This window comes from Argiope bruennichi, chromosome 7 (genome assembly GCF_947563725.1).
Source record: "Argiope bruennichi chromosome 7, qqArgBrue1.1, whole genome shotgun sequence".
In the NCBI taxonomy this organism is placed as follows: Eukaryota; Metazoa; Arthropoda; class Arachnida; order Araneae; family Araneidae; genus Argiope; species Argiope bruennichi.
The window spans coordinates 32,807,698-32,822,743 of NC_079157.1; positions in this window are offsets into that span (position 1 = coordinate 32,807,698).

Genomic DNA, 15,046 nt, shown 5'->3' on the forward strand with positions numbered 1-15,046 from the left:
AAAAACATACTTACAATTATAAAAGCATTTTCTGATTAAAAATCAATGCTGAGTGTTTTAAATAAAATAACAGAATGATTTAAATTTATATTACTCCACCACATAACAAAATATTTGTATTCTAACAAATATCTAAAACTTATTTATTGTTATGCCACTTGGATTTACTTGAAGATTTTCAGATTACGCCAAGATCGCCATAGCGCTGAACCATCTATATTCCTTTTCTATAAACTTCAGCAGTCAGACTCACAAAGAAAGGTCAAGTGATCTATGTTTTAAATCAAGAGATGCCACCACCCACATAGATGCTGCATTCTGCTTATACAAATATTATGGGTATTATATACCGTTACGTATACGACATCAAGATTGGTTACAATCCCGAAATTTCCTGGCAATTTTCAGATAACGCCAAGAACGCTAGGATGATAGGTTTGCTTCACTGTTATTAAATTACGTAAAGATCGCCAAATTCCATTAAGCATAAAATGTCAAGATTTCGCCAAGTAAGATGATTACATTCCCTTGTTTACTTGATGATTTTCAGATTACGCCAAGCTCCAATGTATAATGCCGGGTTCACACTCGGCCAGTTATAAGGCGGTCAATAGGCAGCGCATGTTCAGAAAGGGACTGATTTATGTTTGCCACAATTTCAAAAGATAGATCCAGGCATTCCATACTTGGCTATAAATTGCCGTTTTGTCATCCCTGAATTTTCCTTTTTCACTGTAAATCGTATTAAAATGATGGATATTTACACATAAAAAAGTATGATTAAAAAAAAGGTCAACAGGCCTAAATTTGGAAAACTATGGAAAAGAAATGTCAAATAAAATGAAAAAAAATTCGCATCAGAAAGAATAAAGAGCAAAAAAGGTCTTAAATAATCTATAAGTGATAAATTTTTTCAAACCAAAAAAATCCGCCACATTCTACAAAAACATGCGCAGTAAAAAAAAAAAAAAAAAAAAAAAAAAAAATACAATACAGCGGTATGTTGTTGTCTCCTCGGGACAATTACTTGCCATCGCCCGAACACCAATTTTCAGCCTTTTTATGCATGCGCTCGCTGCCTGCTGGCCGTCCTATAAATGGCCGAGTGTAAACCCGGCATTAAAGATATAAAGATTTCCACAAAGTGATTGGCTTCATGTTAGATTTTTTGGCCGATTTATCGTGGGGAACGTAAAAATTCACAAGTACCAATTATATTTATTTTGAAAAGGTTAACTAGATATGAAGCTACGATTTACCAAGTTAAATTCTTTAAAAATCTACTAAAAAACGCTAACTGAGTATGGCCGCCATCATAAGCACTAATTTAAATAGGAAGGGGTAACTAAAAAATGGAGAAATATACCTGAATTAAAAAATACCAAAATAAAAGAGTACCATTTTCCATTTATCTAATTCTTTACGTATATCATCAAAAATAATGTAATGCGCGATTAGTGATATCATAGTTTATGAATATCTGGTTTAAGAAGTTGAGTTTTCAAAGTATGGTGTTTTTGATGTCGGTTTTTTTTCTTGTACTGTTGAACGAATAATGAAATATATTTCTAATGCGTCTCAGAACGTATTATAAATTTAAAAAATCCAATCAACATTCTGTAAATCGCAATTTTCTGTTCTAAAATAGTTCTAGAATCCGTTAGAGCTTTATAGGTAAGTTGTTTCAACGCGACCGTCAGCGTCATTCGTAATTCTGAACAATACTTTGTGCTAACTCAACATCAATCTAGGCAAATAATTCACTGCTTTAAAGATAAAATGAATTGATAGAAAATAAGTTCAAATAAATGAAAGGTTAAACTTTGAAATAAAAGAAATTTCACTTCACCGATTCGTTCATTAAAGACAGAGAAAGTTGCTAAATAATTTACAGCTTTTATACAAATTCGTTTTATAGGCAAGTTTGCAACGTTTATTCTCTATTATTATGCGTGTTATCATATATGCGTTTCTTCTCTAAGTACTAATCTACTCACAATTATTTGGGAAGATTGAGTTTATCAAAGAAGAAAAGATGTATCGTTGTGTCAAACGTTGGATTCGAAGTACTGTCTTATGCGTATTTTGAAGATCATTCCATTTTTACCTTTCATCAGAACAAGTATTTAATGAACTTAAATCGGCCTGGAAAATTTCGATGTATTTGTTAAATATGATAAGGTATAATTCTTTTATTGATTATTATCTTAAGAAAATCTGAATAGTATAATTTTCTCATTTATTATTGAAAAACTACAATCAATACGTTCTGGGCTAACAATTCTGAAGCACAAGTTCATTTTGATGGGTGGGCTTTGAAACCATTTATAGTACCTTAAATATCATTATCCATGACACGTGCTTAAAAAGTATCCATTAAAGATAATGATGATTTTTTTTCCCATAATGGACACTACGAAAATTATTTTGCGATCGAACATTTTGGTCCATTTTGTCCATTCGGAGATATTTTCCGTTGTTTCTCGATTTTTTTACGAGGTCATCATTTTTTTGGTTGCTCGTGCGTTCTAAATGGCTATGTTTTATTATGATTTTATCTCTTTCTTGTTATGTAATGGATTAACTGAATTTTTTATCTTTTGCGCTTTATTCTTAACCCATTAATTGGCAATTTTTTATAACATTTTTAGGCCGGTTAAGTTACATATATATATGCACAAAAAGTAATGTGTAATAGTGTAATTATATTCGAATTATGCTTTGTGTTGAACATATTTTATATTTTTGAAAAAAGGCATAGTTATAAAAAGATCAATAAAATCATTTAAAAAACACTGAGTAAATAACAGATCGCGATCATAATTTCAATGCTTCATATTTATGTGTGGCATTTCATTATAATATAAAAATCAAACCAAAAATATAATGATTCAAACAGCACAATTCTGTTTCATTCAACTTACAGACGAATTTCAAATTTGTTCTCTTGGCATTTCATGGCAAATGAACAACGGGATGTTTTTTTTTATAGAAATGACAGTAAACTGAATTTCCAAGAAGTTGAATCCATTCTTTTCTTTTTTTCATATTTAAAATCAAGAAACTGCATATGATGTAGCTGATCAAAAAGATACAATAAAAGAAGATAATCATTTAATCAAAAATTTGCCAAAAAAAAAACCTATACACAATTTATAGATAATTTCATTTTAGGATAGTTAAGTTTAATCAATACTAAAAATGTTTTATATATTTTATAATTCTTTCCAATAATTTGAAGGAAACTGCATATATTCATATTTCTGAAAAATTAAATCAAAGTTCTAAATAAATTATTATTTTATAATAAAAAAGACGCTAAAAAATAGGAAGCAAAAATTTTCTTTTCTTAAAAAAATTCCTTTATCTGAAATATATCCAATAATTACAAATATCAAAAATATTGAAATATATATATTAAAAAATGGCAATGTTTTTTAAATATTTTTTTTTAATTTGTACTCTTTATAACAAATGAATTTTCTTTTGATAGTGATACTATCAAAAAATAACATGCATGAAATTTTGTAAGCAAATGTAAAATATTTTATTTTGCTGCAAGGCTAATACTAATAAGAAATGTCTTTTTAGCTGAAAAATAAGCAACTCGGGAGACTCCTTGTGTTCTTTGTTGTATTTCGCATTGTCCAATATCTCAATTACAATTTTATTAGTTAAACATTGAGGGGCTGATATACTACGGACTTGCGATGAGTTCATAGATGTTGGATAAAGCACCCAAATATTAAAATAGAAAAGTGATAGTATCTCATTATTTCCTGTAAACTATTCAGTTCTAGTAATATGTCCATCAAGATATCAAATTATAAAAAGAATTACTTTCATTTTTACCTCCAATTCAGAACACTTCTTTTCCTTCTAACAATAAAAAGCTACGAAAGCTTTTAAATGTTTCATTTTGTACAGCATGAGAAATAGATAAAATGAGGATAGAAACGATCATATATAGATAGAAGGTGGATCACTGTCTTTTTCTCTGAATGCTGTGTGTTGTGACTTATGGCGCTTTACAATCCCGCTGATAGTTATTTGTCAGCTATTTAAGCCGAGTGAGCATCTCTTGTTTTTACAGTAGCGCCAACTAAAGTCAAGAGTACAATTTAGCTACTCACACGTCACAACCCTTTTTACGTGACGGACTTCATTCATGCCTTTCATTCACAGATAGTAATTTATACCTGAATTAGATAAAGATCACCTCTGAACCTGTACCCCCAGTGGTATTACTTTCGACACGGAGGACTTTGTGACCACGACAGATTTATACGTGCGCCAACCACCACACATACGGAGAGTCTTCAGCCGACAGGGTTCGAACTCACAAACTAAGGGATACGAGTACAACGCCCTACCAACAAGGCTATACCAGACCCCTGAAAGTTAAATTTCGGAAACAAGGAATATATTGAATGTTATGACCTATAATTTATTTTAATGCGGTGGATACCCTTCTACACTGAAAAAGAATGATCTGCTTTTATCACTATATCATGTTAAATTTTACAGCCATTTCCTGTACACAAGAATCAGCAAGTGAGAGGTGGCCAAGCGGCAATGGGAATTTTTGCCTACTTGTCCATTTGATTTACCAATTACTTTTTTATAAGAATCGTTGATGAAAACTTTCAAAGCCAGAAAAAAAATCGATGTATTTCTTTTTTTAAAAAAACTAACTTTTTATGCCTTGTTTTTTTTTTTTTTTTTGATACTGAGATTTTGCAGAAAAATTGAATGAAAGGATTTTTATTAAAAAAATTGAACTGGAAAATGTGAATTTATAAAATTATTATTCTGGAATAAATTTATTCAGAAACAAAATAAAAATATTTGTGATAACGTTCTTAATATATGTGAGTACGTTCGGGGTGAATTTTTTGGAAAATGTCCGAAAATAGTTATATTTTTGAATATTCGCAAAACAAAAGATTAAAAAAAACAATTATGAAACCAAAACAAACCAGTTACATGGCAAAATATTTTAAAAATTAGAAAAAAGGCGGATTTTTTTTTATCATGTGAGAGCATGATGTTGTTTCGGTTTGTGGTTTTTGAAGCCTCAAATTGGCGATTTATCGCTTTTGAGGCATCAATTTTTCGCTTTTAGGGTTATTAGAAATTAGTGCAGAAGTTTGTCAGATTTGACGATTTTTTGCCAACTCAAGTTACAACTTGATTTCTAAATTATTCATTCTCTGAATTCTTACGAATTGTCTTAATTAATTTAAGTCATTAACCAGTTTAAACCGGTTTGAAACAATCACAAGACTATCAGATTATGCATACATCGATATTTAAAAAAAACGATGGATTTTTTTTCATCTCAAAATCGGTCGAGCTCGAAAACTTTGTTTGCCAGGAAGAAAAATTGAAAATAAAAGTTTAAAATAATTGTGTATATACATAGTATATATATATACAGGGTGTTGCCGAATTCAACCGAAAAATCCAGAAGGGTGATAGTAGACATCAAGAGGATAAAGAATCACCATACGACAAGGGGTCCCAAATGACGTTTAGGGGGTGAAAATCACAAAAATATAAAGTCAGAAAACTGTTGGAAACTGTAAAAAATTAATAAAAAAATAACAAAGGGTGTTTCAACCATGAATTTTTTAAAGTGAAAGCCCATTCTTAAAGGCTATTTTTCATGTAACATGCCGATTTGATGAACCAGGGGGTCGTAAATTATTGAAAACGAAAAAGTAACTTAGAACCCTTATCTGCAAAAATATTAAAACTTTAAGAAAAATAATGGCTTGAAATATAAGAAAATTTATACTCTTTAATTTGATGTAAGTATGTATTGTGAAAACTGAGGAGGTTTTAAGATATTCAAGAAAAACTAAAATGTTTGCCGGGAAACATCGCTGCAACATCGGCACCGATGTTTACAGAAGGTATTGCAAAATTTTACCGAAAAATTCCGAGGAGTGATAGAAGGCATCACGGCGATAAGAATTTCCAAAGAAATATAAGTCGTAAACGACGGTGAAAATTTATTTGGTGGAATACAGATACAGCATACATTTACAGCACAGATATTTTAACATAAGAAAGGAGACGATGAGAAATTTTTATAAAAATTGCTCAATTTGCGGCCACGAAGATCATTACACAACCGACACCGACGTTTAAAGGATCGCCGGAAGCGCTGTAACATGCCAGATGTGCTTGCGGCCAGCAGCGACGACGATCCGTGCTACAAAATCTTCAACTGTATCCGAAGGTGTCTGATAAGAGATTTCATGTGGCCCTAGAAGAAGAAATCCAAGGGATTGACGTCCGGGGAACAATGGGGCCAATCAAAGGTCCGCCGCTTCCTATCCACCTCCCAGGATATGTATCATCTAAGCAGTTACGCACAGAATTCGGAAATGCGTTGGTGCACCAACATGCATTAACCACATCTTCTGAAGTACAATGGCCGGTATTCCCTGCAGTAAATCCGGAAGAATGTGCTGCAAGAAAACAAGGTACTTTGCGTCATTCAGGTGTTCGAGCATAAGATAGGTCCCAACAGATGATCTCCGAGAATTCCTGTTCAGATGCAAATACTAAATTTGTGTTGCGCGTTCGACGAGATAGTGATATGGGGATTTTCGGATGATCAAATATGTGCATTGTGCGTGTTGAAGACGCCTTCTGTAGTAAAGCAGGCTTCATCTGAGAATAAAATTCTTGCAGGAAAGAGTGCATTTTCCTGTGTGGTACCAAGCATCCAGCGTGCGAACTCCATCCGACGTGGGAAATCGTCATCACATAGGAGTTGGACTTCTGCAAGTGGAAGGGGTACGTGTTTTCAGCACGCATGACTTCCCATACCATTTCGAGCCGAATACCCAATTAAGCTGCAACTGATCGCGTGCTTGTCGATGGGATATCGGAAAAGCGCTGCAAAACTCAGTTTTCTGTTTCAGGTGTGCGCACACTGCGTTCTTTCCTTGCATTTGGTCTCGTCATTTTGAAGGACCCTGCCTCCCGCAACCGTCAATCAATATTTACAAAGGTACTGTGGTGTGGACTATCTACTTGGATATTGCTCTTTGTATATTCTTTGTGCTAGGCGTCCATTACCATCCGTACGGCCGTAAATTAAATGCATATGCGGATATTCGTCATTCGTGAAATCTGACATGTTGTTTGCGAATGAAATTTATCGACTATCAATTCTGCACTGCTCTTTAATGAATACAAGCTGTTTTTATTCTCCTCGAACCATCAATTCAGCAATTCTAACTGCTTTTATATTCCTCGAACGCATGGAAAAATTACATACGAGAAAGCTTCTTTTTCTCGATTACCTTGTTACAAATCCTCGCATTCATAGGGCCATTCACTTCGCCAGGCTAATTGTCTTTTCGATGTCTGTTTTTGAGATTTTCACAGAATAAACGTCTTCTGCGACCCTATGTTTTATGTTAACTTTCAGCTTCTTAATGCCTATTATCTCTTCTCTAAATTTACCTTTCGAATTTTTCAACAACCTCTGTAAACATTAGTACCGATCTTGCAGCGATGTTTCCTGGCAAACATTTTAGTTTATTTTGAATATCTTAAAACCTCCTCAGTTTTCACACAACAGATTTAGATAAAATTAAAGAGTATAAAATTCCTTATGTTTTCAAGCTTTTATTTTTCTTAAAGTTTTAAAATTTTTGCAGATAAAGGTTCTAAACTAATTTTTCGTTTTCAATAATTTACGACCCTCTGGTTCATCAAAGCGGCATGTTACTACATGAAAGCCTTTAAGAATGTGCTTTCACTTAAAAACAATTCATAGTTGAAATACCATTGGTTATTATTTTATTAATTTTTTACGGTTTCCAATGGTTCTCCGACTCCCTATATTTTTGTGATTTTCTCCGTCTAAACGTTGTTTGGGACCCCATGTTTTATGGTGATTCTTTTTCCTCTTAATGACTACTATCCCCCCATTGATTTTGTCGGTTGAATTCGGCAACACCCTGTATATATATATATATATATATATATATATATATATATACAAAGAGAAAGGGGGGATAGAGAAAAGTCTTGTGATTGTTTCAAACCGGTTTAAAATGGTTAATAACTTAAATTAATTAAGACAAATAATGACTTAAAAATAATAATGTTCTCACATGATGACTTAAATTTGCGATTGTAGATTTCATTTATTTATTTAATTTGCTGAAAAAGTTGCAGATAGCTTAAGAAATATATTATCTGGTTCCTGAATTAAATAATATATCAAAAATAAGCTGTTTCTATTTATCCTTTAAATATTGGGGTTCTAATTATAAATAGCACGAAAGTTTCTTTTTTTTTACATTGTGAAGTACTAAAACAACTATAAAATATTTCTAAATAGATAGATTACGCATTCTCTAATTCAGGAACTGCAGAACATCTTGAGAATTTAAAAAACAAAATTCATTAGAATTTAATTTATGAGTTTTTTTCCTAAGAAAATTCAACCAAAGATTAGAATTCCAGAAAATAGTATTAAAGATGCAAAATAGCATTAAAACTTATGTAAATGCAAATATAAAAATCAGTGTAACTTCCCAAAATTAGATTTAGAAACAAAATTCTAAAGGCTTTATTAAGAAACCTGTTCAAATAGGAAGAATATTAAATTTAAACAATTCATAATTTCGCAAAAAAAATCGGTTGTTCTTCGTAGTCACCTATCTTAAATTCGAACTTACCGGTACTTATTTTTTTAAATATGGTAGCTTATCCCCGGCCCTCCCCGAAAGAAATTTTTTTCACACAATTATTGCGAGTTTGAATGTTCTACAAAATAGATATTGTTTACTCAATGTTAAGCTCTATTTTTTCACATTGTGCTACATATGAGCTTTCTATCAACATTTTTTTGAATTTATCAACATTTTAACAAAACTGATTTATATAAATGCCATTAAAAGTAGAATTCGGAATAATATTATCTATGTAGTGAAATAATTGGTAGAAGAGGAAAAAACGCATTCCAATAGCTATTTATTATTATGAATATTGTACTAAAAGATTTTTATATGGACTTAATCAACAAATTTAGAGTGGTTTTTAGCATATTCTGTGCATTACGACGAATCATATTATGTATATTTACTTTTTGTTATCAAACTGCAGTTGATAATATTTTACTAATGAAATAATTATAACCTAATGAATTAATTCACAAAATAATAGATATTTTATATTTAAGTGAATGTAATTTCCATTTGCATATTTTATTTACATCATTTTCTTATGTTGAATTCATATTATTTGGTTACAACATAGCAACTCTTCTTAGCATGTATAAATGGCAAAAGACATATTTTCATCAAATGATATTTAACCATTAACCAGACAAGAAATAGTCATAAAGAAATAAAATATGACAAATCAGAAAATTTTGAAAATTTATCGTTTCAAAAAAATAAATAAAATATATCTTCTTTAATATACGAATTTTAATTGGAGAGTGAAAAAAAATTGAAAGATGTTTGACTGTCTGCATTATCCTAACGCCACATATCAGTGATACTTTCATTTATTTTCCTTAAAAATTCCACCGATAAGCAATTAAAATAGCCGATTAAAGTAAATCAATTTTCATCCGTCTTGCAAATTTTTTAATCGACCGATCAAGAATAATCGATGAAACGTGACATCTGATTCACTTGCCATCGATTATTCTACAAAATGTAATTAAACAACAAAATGAATTGATAACAGAAGAATCGGATATCTAACATTTTGCTGACAACTAGTATTAACCGATTCATCAAATTCGGACAAAATTCGCTTATTTCGTCTGTTTACTATATAATAAATTAAAGATAAGATTAAAATTATTAGAATCTTTAATATCTAGCTCTCTAGATCTCACTTTCGAAGCGCTGAAGAATTTTGTCGATGAAAATCTTACTTTCTCGCCGATGGAGGGAGGCAAGAGATCCACAACCCCCACTAATGTTGCTACCTTGTTGACTTGGTTGCAAAGCATCGGATTCACAATTTGAAGTTCCAGGCTCCTAACTCAATATGATCAAAGTATCATTGAGTAAAAGGGCACAACCCACCCCGAATCCGTAAAGTTCAAACTCCCATACCTTCTATTATTGTGAAGCGGGAACACGAAGAGAGAGCCACCGGACCAGACGTCTTTTTTGCCATCCAACCACGACTCAAAATTACAAAATCCATTCTTTAATAACTATAGTGATGCTTAAAAGAAAAAGAGACAGGATGTGCATATACGGGAGCAGTCTAAATAGACCCAACCTTGAATTTTCCTGCGTACGATAATGATGCTAAAGCGGCGCCACTGTGCACAGTGTAAGAAAACAGCTTAATGAACATGCTTGAAATTTTTATCCGTGTTCGAGAGTGTCAGTCACCGCCTGCTGACCACTGAGTAAGGTGCTGTTATGAGTGTTCATCGGATTTTTTATTTATCTTAAGATGATTGAACGAGGTGAATAAAGGCACTGCTTCAAATTTTGTCAAAAGCTTGGTGATTCTCAAAGCGAAACAATTCGCAAGTGTTTGTAGACGATGCTATGGGGGGGGGTAATACATATGAAGGAGTGGTTTAACCGACTCATAAATGGCCGCATATCGGTGAAAAGATGGCGAATGCATCACGAATACACACCGGAAGGACAAACAGTGACAAAATAGCATTATTAACAAGTTCTACACCGACTCAGAGATGTGGCGGGCTACAAAGACTCGGCGCAAAAGACCAGACCTTTGGACGACGAAAAACAGCAGTTTCATCGTGACAGTGCTCCGGCTCATTCGTCAAGCCTTATTCAGAATTTCTTGGCGAAACATGGAATTCCACTTATCTACCAATTCCTCTATTCTCCAGATATGGCTCCTTGCGACTTCTGACTATTTCCAAAATTGAATATGTCGTTGAAAGGATCCCATTTTGAGAGTAGAGAAGATATAATGCAAAACGCGACAACGAAGATGAACACCATTAAAAAAAAAGCCTTCCATGAATGTTTTCGGCAGTGGAAAGATCGGTGGGCTAAGTGTGTGAAGGTGCAAGAGGCCTACATTGAAGAGAATTAGGGTCTCAATTTCGTCATGTAAGTAATATATTATTCCTGGCCGAAGGTCGGATATTTTTTAGAAAGCCTTCATATTTAAATTAAAATAATTTGTGGAGTTATTTCGAATCGTCCCTTTTCGGATAAGATTTGAGATGTAATATTTTAAATACACATTTTTGGTGCAGTGAAGTATTGCTTAGTTGAATTTTTTTTCGATTTCTCGCAAATAGACAATGGGATACAATTCCTCTGCGCAAGAAAAACAACGGAAATGCCTAATTTAAAAAAAAAAGAAATAATATTCAACGAAATTCTGATTTTTTTTTCGAATTTTATTTGCATCATTTAATATTAAAAATAAAGATTTTTATTTTCTTCCTGGATTATTAAATTTTATGTTACTTTTTCTATCTATTTGCAAGCAAAAATAAATTAATATCCTTTAAAACTGATATTTTCGCTTTACATAACACAAACAATAGAACTTTACTTCAAAGTTCTATTGTTTGTGTTAATAAGTAAAAAAGAATACTTTTGTTTAAGTTTTAAAAATTATTTACTTGTTTTGCATAAGCTTCAGTTTTATATAATAGCATGTGTACACAATTTTATATAATAGCATGTGTACACAATTTTATATAATAGCATGTGAAAATAATTACCGACCATCCCATTAAGTGTGATGTTCAAGTTGAAACTAACAATTCCCAAGAGCACGACTCAAATTCATCAGATAAATTATCCCCACTCTGACATCCCTTCTAATAGAACGACACCATTAAAATTATTAACTTGCTCATTATCCACAAATTTCATGCTCTTCCGCTTTAATTAGAACTTCCTGCAGCAGAAATGTAATGAATTTAATCGAAACTTTCAACCATCGACGCACTTTTGGGAGAGAATTTTTAAACTTCTCTAATTTATAGCTAAGGTTTGCAGTGACTTTTCAGAAAAAAAAAAGTTTACTTTGATGTAAAAGATTCGTGATATAATTGCTCAAGTGGATTACATTTCGAAGTTAATCGGATGCAAAATGACTTTGTTAAGGATCCAACAATCTGTTGCTCTTTTTTTATTTCCTGGCAGATGGGTGATTTGAACTGAGTAATTGTGTTGCTACAGTGAAATGCTGCGTAGAATTACTTAAGTTGATTCGAAATAATTACTCCAAGAGCTCACATCACTTAGTTTGAGACTTGGAAAAATTAGAGTAATTGTTCAGCAAGATAGTTTTGTTCTCTCTAAAATATTTCGTTACTTTCAACGATCTTTTAGCGACTATGATCGTTTGCAGAATGAAAATTTGTTTCTGGGATCGTAGGAAGCATATTATGTCTCTTATTAATGAGTATTTACTCTTATTTTCTAAAAAGGAAAAAAACAAACATTCTTTAAACACAAATATAGAGAAATAAGATTCGCCAAACTTTCACTGAACAAAATGGCAAAGATTGCGAATAATATTGTACAAGCTAACTCGCTTTCCGTGCAGTAGGATAGAAGTTCTGATAGAATGGAATTCGTTTCATGTTAACTTGCTTCTTGTAAATACAACTTGAAAAATAGATTTTTGTCATGGGAGAACATATTGATTTGGTTTGAGGTATTTGAAGCCACAAAATGCACGGGCAGAAAACTGGTTATTAATCGCTTTTGAAGCATCAATTTTTCACTTTTGGCTTTATTAGAAAATTATAAAGAAGGTTGTCACATTTGGCAACTTATCACCAAAAAAAAGTTTCAACTTGGCATGAATGCCACCCATGTACCCGATTCTCTTGCCTGGCCAATAAAGGGCAGGGCCATATGAATTTATCGCCCGAAGAAGCACATAGAAGAACGAAACAGCGAGAGGAGTTATCGATAGGTGTATATATACAGATATATAAAAATGATGATAATAATAATATAATTTTTTTAAACATTCATTTTTAATTTTTCTAACTGCTTACAAATTTTGGAATTCGAAAGTTTTTCAAATGAAACAAATTATAACTTTTCTAAAAGTAAAGATTGCGCAATACAGCAGTCACGTGATCATTTCAAACCAGTTTAAATCGAATTTCCAAAACAGGAGAAAAATTCTGACCTTGAGAAAAAGGTATATATATATATACATATATATATTGATGCACGTGTAATCTGATAGTCACGTGATTGTTTTAAACCATTTTAAAGGGTTAATGACTTCAATTAATTAAGATAAACAATGACTTAAATAATAATCTTCTCACATGATAACTTGAAATTTACGATAGTAGATTTCAATTTTGTTTTATTTTTTCATTTATTATCATGTGAGAACATGATGTTGTTTTGATTTGGGGGTTTTGAAACTTTAAAATGTGTAGGCAACACATTGGCGATTTATCGCTTTTGAAGCATCAATTTTTCGCTTTTGGGGTTATTAGAAAATAAAGCAGAAGGTTATCACATTTGGCGATTTATCGCCAATTAAAGTTACAACTTGATTTCCAAAATTATTTATTCTCTGAATTCTTACGAATTGTCTTGATTAATTTAAGTCATTTACCAGCTTAAACGGGTTTGAAACAATCACGAGACTATCAGATTACGCATGCGTCGATATTTAAAAAAAAAAAAAAAGCGATGGATTTTTTTTAATCTCAAAATCGGTCGAGCTCCAAAACTTTGTTTGCTAGCTAGAAAAATTGAAAATGAAAGTTTAAAAAAATTATCATTATCAGAGAGAGAGACCGATAGAGAAATCTCGTGATTGTTCCAAACCGGTTTAAACTGGTTAATGACTTAAATGAATTAAGACAAATAATGACTTAAAAAATAATAATGTTCTCACATGATAACTTGAAATTGGCGATAGTAGATTTCACTTTTATTTTATTTTTTATTTATTTATTTATTTTATCCTAGGATGGAAAGTGACTGAACAGGAGCTTTCGTGAACTGTTTCATTAAACCTAGCTTCATATTCAGCAAAGGCGTAATCATTCTTTCTCGCTCCCAAAAACTTTCTCGCATATTCTCTAACAAAAGTGTCATTCCGCCTACACTCGCAAAAATTTTCAGATGCTAGGTCTGGCCACGAAAGCCATATATGACATTGGCGACAAATAGTTGCGAAATATTGATCTTAGGCCTGAATTTAACATTTTTACTAAATGTATTATATCTTGTGATCTTTGGAAATTCCCCAAAGTCATATTTGCGTTTTAGACCCGTTATTCCCAATTTAGTGAAACTAAAATTTGACTCAAAATTGCAATTGTAGTCATGAAATCGTATGCCAAATTTCATACATTTAAGTCATTGCAGTTTTGATTTATCCCGTTTACAGGCTTGTGAAAATACAGATCAACAAAAATTCAACCTTTTGGATATATGGCTCCAAATTTGATATATACATATATATACTTTAGACGTGTACAAAATTTTACTCATCTAGCTCTGTTCATTTGGTAGTTACCATGTTAACAAATTTTCGAACAGAAGGACAAATACTTTTTTCCAGATGAATTTTGTTCTAAATTTGATTATCTTTATCAGAGCGTTTTTGAATTATCTTTGTCATAGACAGATAGACAAACCAATAAAGAAACATAAGGCCAAAAATGAGTTTCTCAACTCGATGGGAGAGAGAGAGGATTAAAGGGTGAAGATTCGACAAAATTTCTAATTCGAATTTTTTGATAATTACAATACTCATAATTCACATACGAGAAAACAACTGGTCCAAGTATCTGTATCAACTGTGATAGAATCTCGTGCTTCCCGGTATTTTATGAGCAATCAATAGAATTTTACGACTTACACAGGAAGATGAACTGAACTGTTTTACCTACAACTGCGTGCAGTCAAGAGATTTACGAAAAGTAATAAAGATTCCAATATCTATTGGGGGAAAAGATGTTATTACCGGAAATCGATTGACCTTCATCAGTGAAAGTAGAAAGATGGCGCCATTTTTTACTATCAGGTGGCCGTTTATGGGAGCGTTATGACTG